The following is a 22,541-nucleotide window of genomic DNA, read 5'->3' on the forward strand; positions in this document are numbered from 1 at the left end:
GCTGTTCCCAGTACAGGTTTAAAGCCTGGATTTAAATGTATTTGATGATTTGGAGAAAAAGACACTGATATAGTCAATAATAGTCTGGACTTATTTGATGAATTGGTCCAGAAGGACAATGATTTTAGTTGGTAATAGTCTTGACTTATTTGATGAATTGGTCCAGAAAGACGGGGATTTTAGTTGGTAATAGTCTGGACTTATTTGATGAATTGGTCCAGAAAGACAGGGATTTTAGTCTGACAGTAATAGTCTTGACTTATTGGATGAATTGGTCCAGAAGGACAATGATTTTAGTTGGTAATAGTCTTGACTTATTTGATGAATTGGTCCAGAAAGACAGGGATTTTAGTCTGACAGTAATAGTCTGGACTTATTGGATGAATTGGTCCAGAAGGACAATGATTTTAGTTGGTAATAGTCTTGACTTATTTGATGAATTGGTCCAGAAAGACAGGGATTTTAGTCAGTAATAGTCTGGACTTATTTAATGAATTGGTCCAGAAAGACAATGATTTTAGTTGGTAATATTCTGGACTTATTTGATGAATCGGTCCAGAAAGACAGGGATTTTAGTCAGTAATTGTCTGGACTTATTTGATGAATTGGTCCAGAAAGACAGGGATTTTAGTTAGTAATAGTCAGGACATTTGTTAATGAATAGATACAGAAAGACGAGGGTTTTAGTCGGTAATAATCTGGACTTGTATGATGAAGTGGTCCAGAAAGACAGTGATTTTAGTTGGTATTAGCCTGTGCTTATTTGATGAATTGGTCCAGAAAGACAGGGATTTTAGTCAGTAATAGTCTGGGCTTATTTGATGATTTGTTGAAAAAATACAGCAAGTTTAAGCAGTAATACCCATACTGATTTGATGATTTGTCAAAATAGAGCGATATTAGTCGATAGTAGCAGTGAAACACCTCAGTTAATAACTTCGTATAACTCTCACACAAAAAAATAATTTAGATCTTCTCTTAACTCATTTTTTGATGATAGCATAATAAAGAAGAAAGAAAAACCCCAACCCTTTTCAATAGTTATCCACACAGTTTTGATGACAGCGTTACTTCTTAGAAGTGAAGATACCCCGGGGTGGGATGGGTTGAAAAGTCTCAAATATTCTACTTGCCCATCAGATAACCTGATGTCCTGGGCCCTTTGGCTCTAGATTGGACCCCTCCAGTATTCTAAATGACTTGCCATTCAGGCTTGTCCACCAAAGAAAACATGTTACCTGCTTTGCCTGACAAAACCTTGAGCATGCCAATGGAATGCAGCATTTTCATTTTTAAGTTTTTGAAAGGCAGTAGTAAAATAATAACAAATGTTGTTTACTTTATAGGTATTGGGATAATTATTTAATTGACTTACTTGACTTGATGCCAATGAAGGTTGAACAATCACATCTTATAATATATGTAAGAGATACCCTTAACTGTGGACAAAACTAGTGGATTGTTTGCAGGACAAATTATCACAACAAAAGACAGTTACACTCCAAAAAAGTGTAAAGCACAATGCATGTCAGTTAAAATTTGGTAAAGAAATGATCAAATCTGAGAAAAATTTTAGTGATTTTCACAGAGAGATAAGTAAATGCAATGTAAGGGTCCATTACCAGAGGCCATCACTGATGACAATGACATTCAGCAAGTGAGTCAACACATATTGGACAGTTTTCAGAATCTTGTGATGGCTGCACTATTTCACTTTCATATAGTTGGTTTCTAAGTGTGGCAACACTCCTTACATGAACTTCCTTTGTGTGGAAATAAAGCTGTTGGTTCCTTGTGTATTTTGTTCCAACAAGTTTTTCCAGTGGATATTAGACAGAGCATTCATGATGAATGGCAGAACCTCAAGGTGAGACTGTCTATGCAAAAATCAGGTAATCCACTGACAGTTGTCTTAGCTACTTCAATCCAAAGAACAGTTTATGCATGTGAAGACTCTGGTAGAATTGATCCTCACACTTTCAGCTTGTGCAACAGAGTGTGAAAGATTAATTGAACCAGATTAAAATCCCACTTCACTGTACTCTCAGTCAGACAAGTCTAATCAGTCAGATGAGGATTGTTGCCAATGTACCCAGCTTAAATGACTTTGAGCCAGTAGAAAGTGTAAAGCATTGGTTAAACAGAGCCCTGGAACAAGACATCTTGCTCATAAAGCCAAGCAGCCGAGTTTTCAACCTGAGCACAGCCATGTACAAGCCAGTCTGAGCCTGAGTGAATCGATGTAAACTTTCTGCAGGACGTCTGTGATAAAACTGGGGACAGTAAGGCCAGAGCAAAAGGGAAGCAGACCATACCATAGCTTCTGATCAGTTTATCAGTATGGACTGATGTGTTTTGTAACCATTTAACTTTTCTAGATTTAATTTTCTCCTTATATTATTTGCCAACACAATGACACACACCCCAACAAATTACTTATAGTTTTGCATAATTTTATTGATTTAAATGTTGTGCCTTAATAAAAGTAAGCATTTTAACAGACCTGTGAGATTTGTTTGTGTGCAGTACCCTGATTATCCATCCTTACAAACTGGTATGAAATACAGAATGTGAACATGGGTTCACATAGGTCTGGCTAGGATTATAAAACTATGAATCCATGACTCCCATATTGTTAAAATAGGAGTCCAGCAGCAAAAGTTGCAGTCCCCTCCCAGAAGACTGCAGATTAGAAGAACTATTGGCAACCATTGAGTTTAATTTCTACATTCTTTATAACACTGACATGTAGCTCTTGTTTGACTATCAAAGTGAGACTGAATTTTGTCAACCCAAGGAAAGGTCTTATTCCAGAAGCTAAGCACGCTTTCTTACACTTGGCTACTGTTCCATCCAAACTAGTGTTGTTCCAATTATCGATTATAATTGATAATCAATTGGTTCAGCGAACCAATAAAATAATCGATTGTGAAACTCCATAATCGATTGTGTGTAAAGGGAGACTACTTTTTAGTTGTATGCAAAGCACAAAGGTTAGTGAAACTCCCAGCCACTAAAGTTGACCTGAAATTTATTAATTCCCTTCACAACTACAAATATAAAACCATATGATATTTCATAGGTGCAAAATTTCATAATTGGGAACGTATAGCCATTATTACTTGAATAAGTTGTTAAATAGTTGAGTTAATAAATTTAAACACATTTTGATGATCTGTTTCAGTTTTAAATGCAACATTATTTGTAGTATTTGTAAACAATGACAAACAAGAAAACCATGTCCTTCTACACTTAAAAATATAGACATCACATATGAATGAAATGATTTTGGGGATTGTGCAGTATTTCAGTTGCATATGACTTATCAGCCATAAAAAGTTGCGTTCATTTAACAAAGATGTAGAAAAAAATAACACAATAGACAAAAATGTAATATTATTGTCGGGTTAAAGTATACATGTCATTAAAAGAGATTACTTCTGTACATTTTCTAACATCTTGAACTATTGATCAAAGATATAACTGAATAACAAACAAAAATTAAAATTTGCTCTTAGTAATCGATTATAATCGATTATCAGTTGGTTAAGTGGAACCAATTATCGATTATGAATTTCTGACCGATTCCCATCACTAATCCAAACTACTATCAGCCATAGCAACTTTAGCACTCTTCTGAATCTCATAACAGTCTTCGTCAATTTGCCAACTTATCCAAATTTGCGAATGGCATTTTGTCTAAGTCTCAACATGTCTTGATTCCAGTTTCACATGTAATGCTTTTTCAGCTACACAGAAATGAACACAATAATGAAAGCTAAAGTCGTTTATTCGATATACTCTTTTAAAATCACTGTAAATATTAGGACATTTTCCCACCCAGCAGCATGTCAAAGTCTTTGAACTTGCTGCCCAGCTATTGCATTGTGATCTTTTGATGTACTCTTATAATGGCAACATGTACATCATGGGATCTTTCTGCCACAGAATTCTGTCATTGTAAATATCAGCACAGCTAACTTGTCAACACATTTTCCCACAAAGCAGGTGGCTGGAGCAGAACTGGCAAGTCTTGGAATTTTACCACCCACCTATTACATGCATGTGGAAGACAACTGCCTAAGTGATTTTCTGAATCCCAGATTAAAAAATTGCGTCCAAATGTATTCCCATCACTAATCCAAACTACTATCAGCCATAGCAACTTTAGCACTCTTCTGAATCTCATAACAGTCTTCGTCAATTTGCCAACTTATCCAAATTTGCGAATGGCATTTTGTCTAAGTCTCAACATGTCTTGATTCCAGTTTCACATGTAATGCTTTTTCAGCTACACAGAAATGAACACAATAATGAAAGCTAAAGTCGTTTATTCGATATACTCTTTTAAAATCACTGTAAATATTAGGACATTTTCCCACCCAGCAGCATGTCAAAGTCTTTGAACTTGCTGCCCAGCTATTGCATTGTGATCTTTTGATGTACTCTTATAATGGCAACATGTACATCATGGGATCTTTCTGCCACAGAATTCTGTCATTGTAAATATCAGCACAGCTAACTTGTCAACACATTTTCCCACAAAGCAGGTGGCTGGAGCAGAACTGGCAAGTCTTGGAATTTTACCACCCACCTATTACATGCATGTGGAAGACAACTGCCTAAGTGATTTTCTGAATCCCAGATTAAAAAATTGCGTCCAAATGTATTTAATGAAGCAGAGATGGTCAGTGCCACTGGTATGGACAAAGTACATCACTGAAATAATGACATCCTCAAAACTTATAGAACATAATTGATTTACCTAGTAGCCATATGATTGGCATTTAAGTTGTAATTATATCAATATTTCTGTTAACTTTTCCCATCATTGAAAAGAACGACAAAAGAATATAATTGGATATGTCTTCTAATAAAGGCATTTACATTTTTCTAAAAATAAATATATATTTGAAAGTCAGCAGACTTGTATAAGTAAAATTAGTGGGTATATATGAAGTAAAGCTTGGGTAAATAAGAGTTAAAATATCTTGAAATCACCAACAATAACTTCAAACGGAACCAAATAAAATGCATTATACATTTTAATAAATGGTTACCATGTTATCATGGTTATCTCAGAATAGTCATCTTTGTCAAGTTGTCCATAGTCATATAGAGTTAATGCAATGGCAAAGACTCGAGTCAACAAAGAGTGAAGTTTGCAAAGGATTATAATTTGTATTATCTGTACGCCTTTGATGTGGATCCATGTAAAGACTGGACATCTTATGTCAGGATAATCACCCCCCCCAAAAAAAAAAAGAAGAAGAAAAACACAATCCAATCTTTAGTATTTGAGAGATTTCGCATTTTTCTGTCCATTAATCTCCTGATGTGGTTGACCATATATCTTCTTAAGTTGGAACTAAGTTTATTTCACAAAGGCACATAACTCTCTATGTGTTAAACATTTTTTTTATATCAAACTTTAAAATGTTGATAAGCCAGATATTTATGTATATTCATGTTTTGTTTTTTTAAATCCAGCTAGAGTTAAGGTCAGCTAAAGACAACAGGTTGAATTAAGGAGGATAAACCTGTCAGATATGTACATTTATACTTATAAGTCAAGTCCAACTGCAAACAGGATAGACTCGTATAATGCTTTGCAGTTGTTTGTTCTGCCGATTACTCCTAGTAAACTGCATAGACCCAGATCTGCCAGCACATTATGCAATGGTAGACCTAGGTCTTTATTTTTCCTTGATTTAGTTTAAACAAAGTTTATTGCTGCAATATGATGCAGTGGGGTTGGGCACAGGTTCTTACAACTTAAAGTAGCCCTCTCCCTGGCTAACCACTAATCAGACATGATTAGTCAAACTGTTACTGTACCTCAACCGCTCCTGTGGCCTAGTGGTTTGAGCATTAACCTCGGATGCGGGAGGTCATGGGTTCGATCCCCAGCTGAGTCATACCAAAGACTTACAAAAATGGTACTAACATTTGCCTTGCTTGGTGCTCAGCATTAAGAGGTTAGTGTTAGGACTGGTTGGCCTGGTGTCAGGATAATGTGATTGGGTGGGACATCATGCTACATGTCTGCATCATGATGCCCCAGTGCTAGACATCACTATAAACTGCCACACTGCAGACATCATAGCGATATGACTGAAAAATTGTTAAAGCTATGTTAAAAATCTAAATCACATGCACATATTACTGTAACGCACCTTCACGTTTATTAAAACACAGTAAATGTCCATTTATTATGTGCAATGGATGCAAAAATACATAATAAGTAACTAGTGTAGAATTGCACATGGACCTTTCTGTAGGATTTTGAAAATGCAGGTCTTTGACTACATTTCCTAAGAAACAGAGTTTAGTGCAATATGTAGAAAACTGTCAACCAGAATATTTAAAATTGAGGGTCCAGGACTGGAAGCTGAAGTCGTAGTTGAAACATAAAACTATCAGATTAACATCTACTGGTTGATAAGAAATGATTTGTTGTGTTACTTTTCATTGTGTAAGCCTTATAATTAGATGAATGAAAGGTAATAGGTGTCTGTATTTTTTTCTGTGGCTGTGTGCATTTTTATTGCTGAACCCTCATTAGTGTAAAAGGGAGACAATCTCACTTTTCTGGTGGTGGTATTAAAAATTTGTTATGTTTTTGGTTAACTGTTTTCATTTTCATTTATTTGATAGATTCTCATCATACTCGGCACAAACCATCATGAAGCTAAGACAATTCACTTTGCAACATGTTTGCTTGCCCTTATGACTATGGTGTCAAGGTCATAGTCATAGAAACTTTGCGTTGGTTCTTGGTTAACATTTTAAAACATTTTTGCTTATATTTTCCAAACCACTTGATTTTTTGTGGTTAAACTTGGAATGAGTCAGGAAACTCACATATCTAATTTTGTGACCTGCTTGCTAGTCCCTGGACCTTTTGGTCAAGATCGCACTCTTAATTTGCATTAAGATTTTGGTTCCAATTTTTATTTATTATAATTTTTAAACCCTATGATAGATTTTGTTTATACTTTATGTGAATAATTATAAAACTTAGACAATTTATTCAGTGACATGCTAATTTGCCCCTTTGACATTTAGGTCCATGTCACAATTATCAAGAAAATTTGAACGAAGGTTTTTTTCTTCAATTTATTTATCATTTATATTTCTAAAACCTTCATTAATTTTGCTGGTAATTAGGATGAGTCATTATGGCCATTCATTCTACATCAGGCTTGCTCAGCCTTTTAATTTTGATGTCAGGGTCACACATTTTGCTTCAGCCATTGGCTTGACATGCAGGCCCAGGCCTCGTTTTGATCCATAAAAAATAATATTCAATTTGTGCCACCGTGCTTGTTTTAACGCCATCACTTGCACCATGTACTGTGACTCTTATGTAGCTCAAGTACATGCATTTACATCACTCTTGATTTAGGCTATAACCTCAGAAACACATCTATAGCATAAATTGAGCATCAGCTGTACTTAATATACAGATGTCAAATGCTGTCATTTTTTTCTTTTCCATCACATTTGTGTGGAATGGGGTAGGAGAGCAATTAACGTGTATGACATATATTGTTTTGTATATTCATTTTGTTTTATCCATTTTGCATATATATAACTACTGAAGAGTAACACATGAACAGATTTTAAAAGAAATATTGATATAACTATTGAAGGGTAACACATGAACAGATTTGAAAAGAAATAATAATAGGGAGAAAGATGATTCCATATTTTGTGGATGATACTCTATTTACATATATAGATCCCTTGCTATAACACGCTTCAGTATAATATGAATTAGGATATAACAAGGTCAATATAATTTGCATTATCTATCAAAATTATTATTGGTAATTAATAAGGCTTGTTTATCTGCACTAGTTATATAAATGCATGTAAGAAATTGAAGGATAGATTTAAATCAAAATGACCCATGGTTCATACAGCTAGGCCTAAAAGTGATACTGCTTATGTCTTTTGTACTGAAATGGGTAATTTTCATTAATTACATCATCTAAACAGACATAAAATTCATGAAAATTTCATGAGGACATCAAATTTGCATAAATTGATTTGTAGTAAAATTGTGTTTGTATACGTTGCATATGTTGGCAATAAATTTGTGTCTGCCTTACACTGAATTCTTCAAATGTGTAAAAGTGGTTGAAACTGGAATATGTGTTTGTTTGTGTCCAGCAGTGTTTGCGTCCAGCAGTAAAATATCAAAGTACTACAAAGCATCTTTTATCTTAATCTCATCACTAACAATATCAAAGTCCTACAGATTTAAATAAATAATCTTCATATGCCTGACTTATTTGCAAGTTTAATGGAAAAAAGACATGTAATTATCTTGTTTATACGTTTCATTGAATTTGTGCTTGACAGTAGCCTTAAGTTTGTAGAATTAATTATGACAACTGTAATATCACCCATTTTATCCTCACTACCAATAGGAAAATTTAATTGTGTCCATGTCTCTGGTTCTTCCCTACCCTATTAATAAAATAAAAAACATTAAGGCATCAGTTTTACTTTCCTGGTGAATTTAAGTTTTTGAACACGTCTCTGAATGGAATGCACTTTTCACTTTGTGGAATGATTTGCTGATATTGATTGTCATTACAGTCACAAGTTCAGCATTTTATTTTGTCTGCTAATGCATCAATGACAATATAACCATGTCAACAAATCTGAAAAAACAGAAGTTATCCCCATTATCAAATTGTCATCAAGAAGCCCATTTTGTAAGTACAAGGAAAGATGTGTCGAATGAAATTAGGTAACTGTAATTCTAATTTGCCTTTGTCAATACAGTGTAGTAATAAATTAATTTTAGCAAGACTTTATAAAACTATTTGAAAAGTGACACTTAATTAGAAGTAAACGATGAAAACACAGAAATATTTTGATCAATAAAGGGCTTTTATAGCATGACATTTCTTGCAAATTGGAAGTTTTTTAATGTTCATCAAGGCTGAAACTTATTATTTTAACAAGAATGTTAGAACAGTACATTGGTGTAAATAAAGGTGCTTATTCATGTATAACTGGCTTTTCTCTTTCGAATATTTTGTCTACTGTTTTTTTATGATGGAGATCCATTGTAATTTATACCTGCATATCATACACCCATCCATGAAGTGCATAGACCCAGATCTGCCATTGCATATTGAGTCAGCAGATCAGAGCCCATTTATTTCAATTCTTTTCTGAAACAAATCACTTAGATTAACCTTGATCAGTTGGTGCATACTGCATTTGTGAATCTGGAGTAAATGCTATTTGCTGTTGAGCCATGTTTTACATTTGCAGTAATTAAGTTACCTAATTCTGATTTTTTCCATGGTAAGCAATTGTGTGTTTAACGTCATACCAGATGATCCAGTGTGTCCGAAACTTAATATCAGATGATCTCCATTGTCCTTAACGTTGGCTCAGATGATCCAGTTTGTAACTAACTTCATATTACTTAGATCTGTCCATAACTTTATATTACTTAGATCCACTGTGTCCCTAACTTCATATTACCTAGATTCATTGTGTTCCTAACTTCATATTACCTTGATACATTGTGTTCCTAACTTCATATTACCTAGATTCATTGTGCCCCTAACTTCATATTACCTAGATACATTGTGTTCCTAACTTCATATTACCTAGATTCATTGTGCCCCTAACTTCATATTACCTAGATTCATTGTGCCCCTGACTTCATATTACCTAGATACATTGTGTTCCTAACTTCATATTACCTAGATTCATTGTGCCCCTAACTTCATATTACCTAGATCTATTGTGTCCATAACTTCATATTACTTTGATCCATTGTGTCCTTAACTGCATATTAAATGATTAGCTGTGTCCCTAACTTCATATCAGATAATCTATTCTGTATCTAACTTCATATTACTTAGATCTTTCCCTAACTTAATGTTACCTAGATTCATTTTGTCCCAAACTGCAATTCAGATGATCCATTGTGACCCTAACATCATATTACCTAGATCCATTTTGTCCCTAACTTCATACTAGATGATCCATTGTGTCCCTAACTTCATATTACCTAGATCAATTGTGTCCCTAACTTCATATTACCTAGATCAGTTGTGTCCCTAACTTCATATCAGATGATACTTTGTGACTCTAACTCTATATTATATGATCCTTTGTGACTATGTAATAGATGATCCACTATATCCCTGCATATTAGATGATCCATTGTGTCCCTAACTTCATACTAGATGATCCATTATGTCTCTAACTCTATATTAGATGATCCTTTGTGACTCTAACTCTATATTAGATGATCCTTTGTGACTAACTCTATATTAGATGATCCTTTGTGACTAACTCTATATTAGATGATCCTTTGTGACTCTAACTCTATATTAGATGATCCTTTATGACTCTAACTCTATATTAGATGATCCTTTGTGACTCTAAGTCTATATTAGATGATCCTTTGTGACTAACTCTATATTAGACGATCCTTTGTGACTAACTCTATATTAGATGATCCTTTGTGACTCTAACTCTATATTAGATGATCCTTTGTGATTCAAACTCTATATTAGATGATCCTTTGTGACTCTATAATAGATGATCCACTATATCCCTTCATATTATATGATCCATTCCTATCATGCTGCAGAGGAATTTATGTTCTTTCAAAGCAGAATTGACATTTTATTTGTACCTTGTTCAGCCATTGTTCATTTGTCTATCAGTTCTTGGGATCATTTCAGTATAATTATCTAAGTCATTCGAAAAAAGTGAATTAAATTTGACATACTTCTGTAGTTTCATGGAGGTACAGTAAGCTGATTACACACTTGTCTAATTCTGGACAAATTTGATATAGTTATTCTCCTCTTGACTTAAGACGCTGATTTAACTTAAGAGTTGTTATCAGAAATAAAAATAATTCATATTTATATACATGTGTATAATAGACTACTTAACCTTAACCGTCATATATAAATATCCTCAAAAATAAATTTATCACATGACAGCTGTTATTTAGTTTATTATATCCATGATAACATTTTTGTCTTTGTAACATCTATAATAACATTCATGACCCCCCCTAAAATTAAAACACATTATTACAAAAGTCAGTGGTGTAAGACCGAGGCATCCAAATGCATTTAAAGTCATTTTACTACTAGTTGCAGCTTTGTAAAATAAAATTAGTATATGTATTTTTTCATATGAAAAATAGAATCTTACATTTTTGCTCATTTTTTGAATATAATTTATGAAGCTCATTATAAATTATTTCAATTGTTTTTTCACAGATGCTCACTGGATCTCATAAAATTTCATAAATTTCATTGCAAAAAAAAAGTGTTCATATAAGGTCTTTTACATCCTTAGAGTTTCCTGGGAAGATCCTTGCTGTCAAGCTTGAGTTGAGCTGACTTTTACACCTTGGAAAAATTTCGATTGGAAGATCTTTGCTGTCAAGATTGGGTTTAGCTGATTTTTACACCTTGGACAAATCGTAATGGGAAGACCCTTGTTGTCAAGATTGGGTTTAGCTGATTTTTACACCTTGGACAAATCTTGATAGAATGACCCTTGTTGTCAAGCTTGGGTATAGCTGATTTTTCACCTTGGACAAATCTTGATGGGAAGATCCTTGTTGTCAAACTTGGATATAGCTGATTTTTACACCTTGGACAAATCTTAATGGGAAGACCCTTGTTGTGAAGCTTGGGTTTAGCTGATTTTTACACCTTGGACAAATCTTAATGGGAAGACCCTTGTTGTCAAGCTTGGGTTTAGCTAATTTTTACACCATTGACAAATCTTAATGGGAAGACCCTTGTTGTCAAGCTTGGGTTTAGCTGATTTTTACACCTTGGACAAATCATAATGGGAAGACCCTTGTTGTCAAGCTTGGGTTTAGCTAATTTTTACACCTTGGACAAATCGTAATGGGAAGACCCTTGTTGTCAAGATTGGGTTTAGCTGATTTTACACCTTGGACAAATCGTAATGGAAAGACCCTTGTTGTCAAGATTGGGTTTAGCTGATTTTTACACCTTGGACAAATCTTGATGGGAAGACTCTTGCTATCAAGATTGGGTTTAGCTGATTTTTAATGTTGATGGGAAGATCTTTGCTGTCACGCTTGGGTTTAGCTGATTTTTACACCTTGGACAAATCTTGATGGGAAGACCCTTGTTAAGATTGGGTTTAGCTGATGACAAAACATAGATATCACCTATCTGTTTTAGCAACAGTGTTGTCGTAAGTTTTGTTTCTGAAGTCTTTGCAAATGAAATACAGTAGGGATACATTGTACATAGCACAGGCCACAGGCAACATACCACTTTCAGCATACATCTTGTTTCAGTTTGAAATTGCTTCTTTTGAAACAATTTCAGAGGGACATCTTTTTTTCGTTTTCTTTTTTGTAATATTGGTAATTTCTTTGCTAAACACTGTTTATTAGCTGGTAATCTGAACATACAGTTTGGCTACTTGCATTATAAGGGATGTAATGTAAAAATGGCAAATAGTTGCAGGTTTTAATTAAAAGAAGTTCTTGTTTATACCTTTGTAAGATTACCATGAATTCACTATTTTTCTTGGGGTACCACCTTTCAGGGATTTAATATCACTTTAGACAATGAAGTTAAAGACCCAACAAGCAGTGATCCTTCAGTGGAAACAGTATGACACCCCCATTCCCCAATCCTTGAATTTAAATATCATAAAATGTCACTGTTTGCAACACCTTGAATATTGATACATCTGAAAATGAAAAGGTCCATTGTATGCCTGAAGCACATACAAAGTTAGACCAATGAACTTTCTCTAAACTTCATGTCTGTCACTCTTGTCACTATATTGAAACTAAGGCAAGAAACTAAATCTCACAGCATGTATCCATTATTGAAGTGCTTTTCCAGCTAACTAATTTAGTCAATTAGTGATCACTTTAAGTGGCATAACCAATTGATCCATTATCATTTTTGTGAACAAAATTTGAAGGAATTCCTGTCTGCACCATTCCTTCTGTTTTAACTTGAAAATGATAATCATAAAATGTGATTTAATTCCCAACACTAATGTTTTATGTTGGACATTATGTTATCTAACCTGGCCATAAGGTTAAGTGAACAGTGTGGTCCTTTGTCAGTTTTATGATCTCCAGTTGATATATACACCTTCTCAACAACTGTTTAACCAATTTGCATGGGACTTTATGGAGAGCATACTAGCATTAATATGCTTGAAATTTGTTTATTAGTATTGTTACCAGTCTATGCTCTTAAAATAAGTAACAGAAAAGAGTGAAAGACAACAAGTCTTGTAAAATTCAACAAATTTATTAACCTTGAATACAAAAGTAAAAATGTAATAAAAAGGAACCTAATGGCATTACGAAATAAATCCCGAATAATCCTAGAATTACAGATACAAGTCCTAATAATTTGAAGCCCTGAAGAAAATTCAATAGAAATCCAAATTAAATCCAAAACTGAAGTTGAAGATGTGTCTGTGGTAGCTCCTACATTATTGATGTGCCAACAGTCTGTTATTGGATCACAGTAATATAATTCCAGGTTTGAATTCATTATAAATTCCAGTGAATGTCTCTATCCAAGAATTTTATCAGAGCACTTTTGTATTCCAGAAAAAATAATCACTTGAATTCAATAATTTAAAGAAATAGATTCCAGCCCAACTGGACACAGCATATAATACAACTTGAAAGTGCTAGATCTTAAAGCACAACTGAACAATCCTCTCACTTACAATAGTATATAGTTCTCTACTAGACCTCATGTCACAATTAGCATTTTCTATAAAAAAATATAACCTAATGGAAAATAACCTAGAACAATCCTGATGTTTACAAAATAAAAGTATTAGTTATTATTAGAAACCAGAGCCTGGATTATGTCAAATACACTGAGGAAAGTCCAACCTAGACATATGCCTAAATAAACATATTTACTTCTATTAATAATAATTCTGATTTTAAACCCAAACACATTGAGAATAATTAGCTATGTATTAGTTGTTTACAGAACAAACATCAGTTCAGATCAAGCAGAAATGAACTACATTTTGGACAAGGTCAAGTCCAACATAAAATAGTATGTAATCAAATATTAAACTTATTTTAAAAAAGAACCTAACAAACAACATAAATTAAATATACATTACACTATATGTATATATAGGTGATAATGGCACATCAGCAAACGCATGGCTTTATATTGCCAAACATGACAGGTATCCCCAGAAAGGAATACAAGACATACCTTATGATAATGCGTTCTTCTCAGCTGGAACATTTTGAAATGCATCCCAGTGCAAAATGGTTGTCTCAGTTATTCACCAGAAAGGTTCATCTACCCTATTCAGCATATTTGTGCTCGCAGAGGGATGGATGCTAATCTGTGATTCAATATGGCTGCCAGTACTAAACATACAAACAAATCTTTACACAAAACTGCTAAACAGAACTGACATCGTCCTGGCACCAATGACTCTAAAGATGACAATCTGCCATCAAATATGTCTACAATTGCTAAAAGTAGTTTTACCAAATTTGACATGAGGCGTCTAGTAAAAGGACTTCCAATTTCATTCAGTCAGGCTGATGCACATTTAGACATGGCAACCTTTACTAACATTGAAAAACCAAAATCAAAAAGCGATCAACAAAAATTGCATCCTAGCATAAAAACCGATCAATAATGCCTATCTGTCATCCAATATAGCCACCATTACTAAAAGTTGAACAAACTTTAAAGGACGTCTCATAAACTCCCCAGCATAATTTGACCAAATTTGGCAGAAAACATTCTGGCATTAAGGATTTTTTCAATTTTTGTGAAAATAATGCCTTTTTGCCATCAAATGTGGCCACCATTACTTGGAACAGAAATTCAATTAAATGACTTTCAAAAAGTACTGAATAAAATTTGACAGAAAACATCTTTGCTTGACAGGGCTTATATAAATGATGCTAGTCTGTTGTCAAATATGGTTACTTTGCTAAAAATACAAAAATGTAATAACTTCTAAAAAGCTACTCCACAAAATTTAAAAAAATATAACAGAAATTGTCCTTGCTTGAAAGCCTTTCACATTTATGCAAATAATGATGGCCTATCATCAAATATGGCCACCTTTACCAAAAACCTTCGCACATTTTTACAATTTTATCTAAAAAGAGCATATAAATTGATTAAATTTGGCATAGAGTTTCCTGGCAATAGAGGTCCTGCAGTCTTGCGAAACTTATTATGGGTCAAGATATAAAAATTGGAGAAACCTTTCTGGACTGCCTACTTCATAGATTCAAGTTCAAATAGTCTTTACTGGGATTACTAATGCATGTTTTAGCCAGATGTTATAATGTAGATATTTAAATTACATTTGAAGCCCACATACATTCACAGTACATGCATATTTGCAGGAATGTAATAATATATATATATATATATATATATATATATATATATATATATATATATATATATATATATATATATATATATATATATATATATATGTGTGTGTGTGTGTGTGTGTGTGTGTGTGTGTGTGTGTACGCACGTGTGTGTGTGCACTTGAGTCTCATGCTCTTTGACATTTCCACCGGCGGAAGCATTCGCTGTTAATCTTAATAGATACAATTGTCAGTTTTCTTATTGTTGTGACTTTTAAGTATGAACGTATTTCTGAGTTGTTATTGATGTAATCTTCAATGGAGAAACTGGGGTCAATTACAGCTGTATATTTAAACCTTATGTATTTGATGATTTTTTTAAAAAAATTTATTTTAGTCACATCACTGTAATGTCTGCATTGTGGCAGTTTACAGTGATGTCTAGTACTGGGGCATTATGCCGCAGCGATGTGGCATCATGTCCCACCCAGTAACATTATTCTGACACCAGGCCAACCAGTCCTAGCACTAACCCCTCTTAATGCTGAGCCTTAAGTGAGGCAGCTGCTAGTATCATTTTTACAAGTCTTTGGTATGACTCAGCCTTGGTTCGAACCCACAATCCCCCACATCTAAAGTGGCGCTGTAACCTCTTAGGCCACCAGAGGGGTCTATTTAAACCTTCAGGATCACATGACAGAAATAAAATTACAATAATTGTTACAGTAATCAGAAAGAAATTATATAATCTTTTGTGTTTTTCATAACCAAATTTGTGTTTAAAGCAAATTCACATCTCTCTGGATTCGTTGAAGGTTAAAGACATGCGCATACATCGTGTTATCTTAGCTGTAGCCAAATGTATTCAAATGTCATGTCGGCATTCAATACCTATTTTATAATTTACCTGGACATAAAATAGGTCTGATTTTTCATGGGCGTTATTTATCTTGTGCACAGAGATAATATAGTCCTTTTTTAATTTAGCAAACATTATTTCATACCTGAAGAACACGTTTGAAATATGATCTCAGCAAGTTTTTGTATGCATATTTTTTATCAACACATTGTTCCGGAGAGTTTCTGAAATGGCAATTCTAGCATAATCATCATAACTGAATGCATGATGTACCAAATAGCTTAAATGATTAATATCACACGCTTCGAGAATAACTGCATAGTTAATGATTTAAAATAATTGATTCTGTTGTTTGAAAATTTTTTACAAAGTTTCAGTGACAAGGTTATGCTGTTATCAAACTGTGTTACAATGTTTTATAGCTTGCCTGAATGAAGTACAACAAAGGTTGCGCTATAACCCCAATCACCATCATTCAGAGTCTGGTTGACAGGTGTAAAAGCTTTGTTTTCCATCCCTTACCTCCAGCTCTAGCATGGGATAAAATAAGGTCATAGTACTAATGATTTTCGTGTTGACAGATTAATATTTGACTTGTAATTTCTTGGCATAAGATCAGTTTTAGGCATGGTAGATTCATGTAAATTGGTCTGGATATTACTTTGTGTCTAGGGAACCATGAGGCCCAACTTTTCATTCACGGAATAGTTATTTGCATGTTAATCACAGTGTTCAAGTTTAGTCGTCTCAGCACATCCCTAACTGCTGGCAATGCCCATCTTAAAAAAAATCTAAAAATAGTCTGGAACTGCTTTTGTGTAAAGTATTTATCGGTGATATACCTTTATTTATGTAGTAACTGTTTTAGGTTAACATATCGCAGCATTGAAATTCTTTTTCCAGCAACTACCTGCAGCTACGTGCATGGTAACTACATGGAATATTGTTATCGTGTTACTTACATCACCATGCCTCTTCCTCAAGGAAAGGGTGTCATTGTGACCTGACTGTATTACACATATGATCATGATATGTACAGTTTGACAACTATTTTGAAGCATAAGATTATTGGCTCATTTTCGTTTGATGGTATTGTATCTTGATGTAACTCAGTTGGTGTATTCCTTGCATCAATATAAGGACAGCCAGGGAACAGAAAGTAGCACATGATTTAAGTTACCTTTTCTGATGTATAATGCAATGGTTTTGAAATTTACAAAACAACTCCAGCAGCACATCGTACATGAGCATGCACACACAAGCATACGTACATGGTTGGAGAGCTATAAATAATACACGCATTTTCTAAGAGCACAGGGATAACAACTGCAACAGCTGAAAAATAACGTCATTAAGAGGAGACAGATTGACAATGGTCGTTCATTTATTTATAATACATTTCTTGCCATGATATATTAACAGTTTCAGTGTTTATTTTGTGTTATTATTATATAATAATAGAATGATATATCTGATTCTTATTGTTTTGTGATTAAAACAGGCAAACATATTTGAAGCAGCAGTTTTATTACATTGATTTCCTAAGGTTGATTATATTGGTGGACCTTAAAGAGGAGGTGAACAGTAAACTCTTCACAACGCAGAGTTGTTTCTCTAAGAAGAACTGTATGAAAGGTGTCTGTACCGCGTTTATAGAAGAAAGGGGATCTTGAATGGTGCCTTTCCATTTGCCCAGCTATCTGTCCTTCCTTTCTTCAGTTTTACCGTCCATCCATCATATGAATTATTATTCTCACCCTTTTCTCCTTATGTGTGTATTTATTTCCATGACAGGTATAATTTATAACAAAAGAAAGGAGAAAACTATTTTTAACATTTTAAAAACTTTGAATATTAATATCAAAATGTTGTCGATGGTCTTGGAGTGTACTGACAAAAAGTCTCCCATACATTTGTACTACAAGTACAATTCAGCAGTCTGTTCTACATTGGTCAAAACCAGGTACTTGAATATACCTGTCGACCCCTTCATCCATAATCCTTTGTGGTGCTTTAACTGCGAGAACTATGGCCGCCAGCTAGAGGAAGCCATTCTATCTCAGATGTGTACAAGAGGGCCACGATGAATCGCACTACGCAGAGAAAATCTCGTGTAAATTGCCAGGATGCACATTATTTTGCTGTGAAGACTGCCCTTAGTAAAAGCAGAAGAAAATATACAGTTGGCACATATCAAAAGGACTGAATTTCCCTGAGGCCAGAAAACTTTTGGAAGCACACTTTCACTTGACATAATTGGCAGTTCCTGTGAAAATGCAGCTAGAGTCAAGAAGAAACGGTACGCAAAGACAAACTAACAGGGGCACAACTTAGGTGAAACCAGATGTACAGCGATTAATTTTTTTTTAAATGGAGGAGTAAAGCAGATCATCACTGTAGCAATGTAGCAAATAAGAAACCAAAGAAACGTGTAATTCCCGCTCAAAAAGAGCAGCACACCACTGGTATCAGTGTTCAATGCAACAAATAAGAAACCCAACATTAACTAGATTAAAGCGGTCCGATCCAGGCAACAAAATGCAACAGACCACTCTAAAGAGTGGCAATCCGTGTGTTCTACATGTATTTTGAACGAAAACTCAACAAGCCTCAAAATACTACAACCCATTATTGGAGAGTGGCAGCCCTCATACTAACTCGCAGAGATGAGGTATTATTGCGCAAATTTCTAATAGTACACACACACACACACACACACACACACACACACACACACCATTCTGAGTCGTATATATTGAGGATGAACGTCGACCAGAGTGCATACCCTTTCAGTATCCACGGAAAGTTTAACACATTTTTGTCGAGTGTCTCGACTTAATTCAATAAATCATGCGGGTTTTATTTAAATAAATTTGTATGTTGACTCAGATAACGAACTTTATCATGATGTACCCATAGCTGTACCAGCGAAGAATATCTTTGACAATTTTTTAAGGAATACCATTTTATATAACAAAAATGTTTACCAAGTACTTTTATGGGATTTTTTAAATAGGCTTTGTTATCGTTATATTTTTATATACCTCTATTAGAATTGTAACTTGTTATTATTTATTTTGTAATTACATCAGGTAACAGCCTATTCGACATTAGGAAGTCAATTGTGAACTGGCTAAAGGAAAATGCAAATGATTACCGTAACTTATTATATGTTCATTTGTTTCTACGTTAACTTTGCATTGTCAGAATCGTTCAGTATTTTACCATACTGAACTCGCGCGCAACTTCATATTGCACTCATAAAGGTCATGCAGTATTCCATCCGAAAAACTCGTTCATATTTTCCCACACAAATGCAGTAACCTATAAATCTTCGATATCTGGAATCAATCCACAATTATATCGGGCTGTTCCTATGATATTCACTAAACATGTGATTGTCACATTCGGTTCAAATATTTCTGAGTTGTGAATTTTACTATCTTATGTTAGTTCTTTAATGTCGTGTACTGTGCGTACTTAAATTTTCTGAAACGTTCGTCACATCGTGTAGGTTTAAGTAGCCTCTCGTTTTTGTCTTCTTCTCGAGATCTCAATTTGGGTGTAATATTTCTCAGGTGGGAATTTAAACCAATGTCTTTTCAGGGCCAGCGAGTATTTCATCTAAAGAGGGCTTTCGTGGGTCGGAATGAAAGCCCTATGTGACAAACTTGTGTGTGCGTGCATTATTTTGTTGGGGAGAGGGGGTAGGTGTGTGTGATATATATATTGTATATATTGTGTACAAGATATAGATATTCATGTTCGTGTTTCTGTTAGTTTTTACATACATTCTGACACAAGTTCACGGACACTTTCTCGCATACATATTGGGTTGTGTGTGGGGTGGGGGGGGGGTGGGGTGAAGGAGAGATGTTTGTACGGGCCATGGTTATTTTTCTTCAGGGATGGCAATTCTTTTCAGGCTTAGGGGGTGCTTTTCACCGATTATTTGGTGCCAATTTCTTTTCAGTTATACTTTCTTTTCCCCAAGTCTTCAGAAGGTTTCTGCCAGGTGATCTTCTATTTCTGGTCTACCTTTAGACCTCCTTCTTGCTGTGAGTGTTAAGTACTTTTGTCTGGTGTTGCGTTCTTTTCCTGCTCCTGCTCTTCTTTATTTCAGCTCTTTTCTTCTTTTCCCGTGTCCGTTGATGTTTTTGGTCTTTTGCCTGTCTCCTGATCTTCTTTACTACTGCCATGCTTGATGTGAAATGTCTGTGCGTCTAGGACGTTTGCTATTTTTTATTTATTTATTTATTTATTTATTTATTTATTTTTTATTTTTTTTTATTTTTTTGTGTCCTTAGATGTGATTATGTTTATTTCATCTTTTATTGGTTTTGGTTTTCCCCTGATTGTTTTGTTTTACTCTACATTTCTTTGGTAACTTTATAGCGTATTGTTGTTGTTTATTTAGTACTTGTGTATATTTTGGCCTGGTATTCGTTTTAAATGTATTTATTTTTAATTATCATTATTATTTTTGTTGGGTAAACGAGATGGCGTTATCTTTGTAAAAGACAGATGTCTTTGCTGAGTAATCAGGTCCCAAATTGACGTTTCAAAGACACCCATCTAGCTGGTTGGACCTTATGTTAAACCCTATTTAACTTGTAAAAGACGGATATCGTTGCTGAATAATCAGGTCCCTTATCGACGTATCAAAGACATCCATGGTAGCTAATATGGCCCCTGATTATTTTGTGTGAATCTACATTTGTTTGATAACTTTAAAGCCTATTGTTGTTGTTTAGTGATAGCTTGTGTTGTGGATCGGGGTGTGCCCTGTCTTGACTTGTTTCCTCTTTAATGGCTATTATTTTAGTTCTATTTTTCTAGTAGTACCTTATGCTATATTTGTCCCCTTTTTCCATATTTTGTTAATGAATTCCAAAGTGCTATTATAGGTCTATATCTGACAGTGTATCAGTCAACATCTTCCATATCTATGTCTGACGGTGTACAAATTATCTTTGATATCTTTGTTTGACGGTGTGATTTCTATGCCTGACGGTGTACCAGTCAACATGTTCAATATTTATGTCTGACTATTGCACAGACTATATATTCCCGGCAAACGTTCAAGCATTTATGGGATTTATTGTAAGCATACATGATATTTCATGTTGTACTACATAATTCGGTTGTTCTGTATTTTTGTTGATTCCCGTTATTTCTAGCATTATGTTGTATACAGAGCTTGTAATTTCTGCAGCTTAAAAAGCAGAATTCACATTGTTTTTGACCAAATGAACAATATGTTTCAAACTGAAGAAAAAAACCCTTATCAAATAACGTATCTTGCTAGAACTTTCGACACGGGACAAAGTCTAACTTGTGAACTCGTATCATTTGTTTCACGTTGTTGTGCTTGCAGCATATTGTGACTTTTACTTTTCATAGTTTTCAATGTGTCACTGTTTTCTTGCTGCGTTTTTACTCTCTCAGCCTATAATTTTTTACATTTCTAGAACGTTTGTCAAGTTGGCTGTCAAGTGCACGTCTCTGGATCTTTTGATCATACGACAGTCACCTTCCATTTTTGTGTAATTAATTCCGGAAACATAAATAAAACAAAGTTGTTTAGATGGTACACAATATATCAGACAAATTATTTCTCCTAAATATCTCGCTTTCGGCGATGGTTTCAAGATGTTGAAAAGGTCACGTGTAACGTTACTCTGAGTACTGAAATTAATTAAAAATTTAATTGGGCAAATTAAAACATTGGATAAAAACGAATATTCAGCATGTAAGGAAGTGAAAGACATAGACATCATTGAATGTAGCAAAAAAAGAAATTATTGATAATGTTGTCATTAAGCAAACAAAAAGAACGTGATGTGATTTAAAAAAAAAGGATCGCAAAAACAATATGGTAAAACTAACATGACAAAGTTCAGACAAAAACACAGTGTGTAAGTGAATGCAAGAGACAAAATACCATGGTGATGAAAGATTAGATTAAGTCACATAACAAAATATAAAATTTCGAAGCGCTCGGGCAGAATTATTAATCAGATGTAACTTTTGGAAAATAGTCGGTGTACCATAAATATATTTTTGCTGGAGATGACCTTCATGTTGATTTCCTTATTTGAATTGTCTGATTCTGAGCGACGAAGAAAATGCTCTTTCTCGACAAACAAAACAAAGATAGGAAATCCAGTGAAAACATTTGTTTAAACAATTATAAATCATCTTTTAAGAAAGAGATGATAGTGTACGAGACAAAATTTGAATAATTCGAGAGGTCGAACTTCATCATTTAGAAAAGTT

This window comes from Sinohyriopsis cumingii, unplaced genomic scaffold (assembly GCF_028554795.1).
Source record: "Sinohyriopsis cumingii isolate HCF-2022 unplaced genomic scaffold, ASM2855479v2 utg001727l, whole genome shotgun sequence".
Classification (NCBI taxonomy): domain Eukaryota; kingdom Metazoa; phylum Mollusca; class Bivalvia; order Unionida; family Unionidae; genus Sinohyriopsis; species Sinohyriopsis cumingii.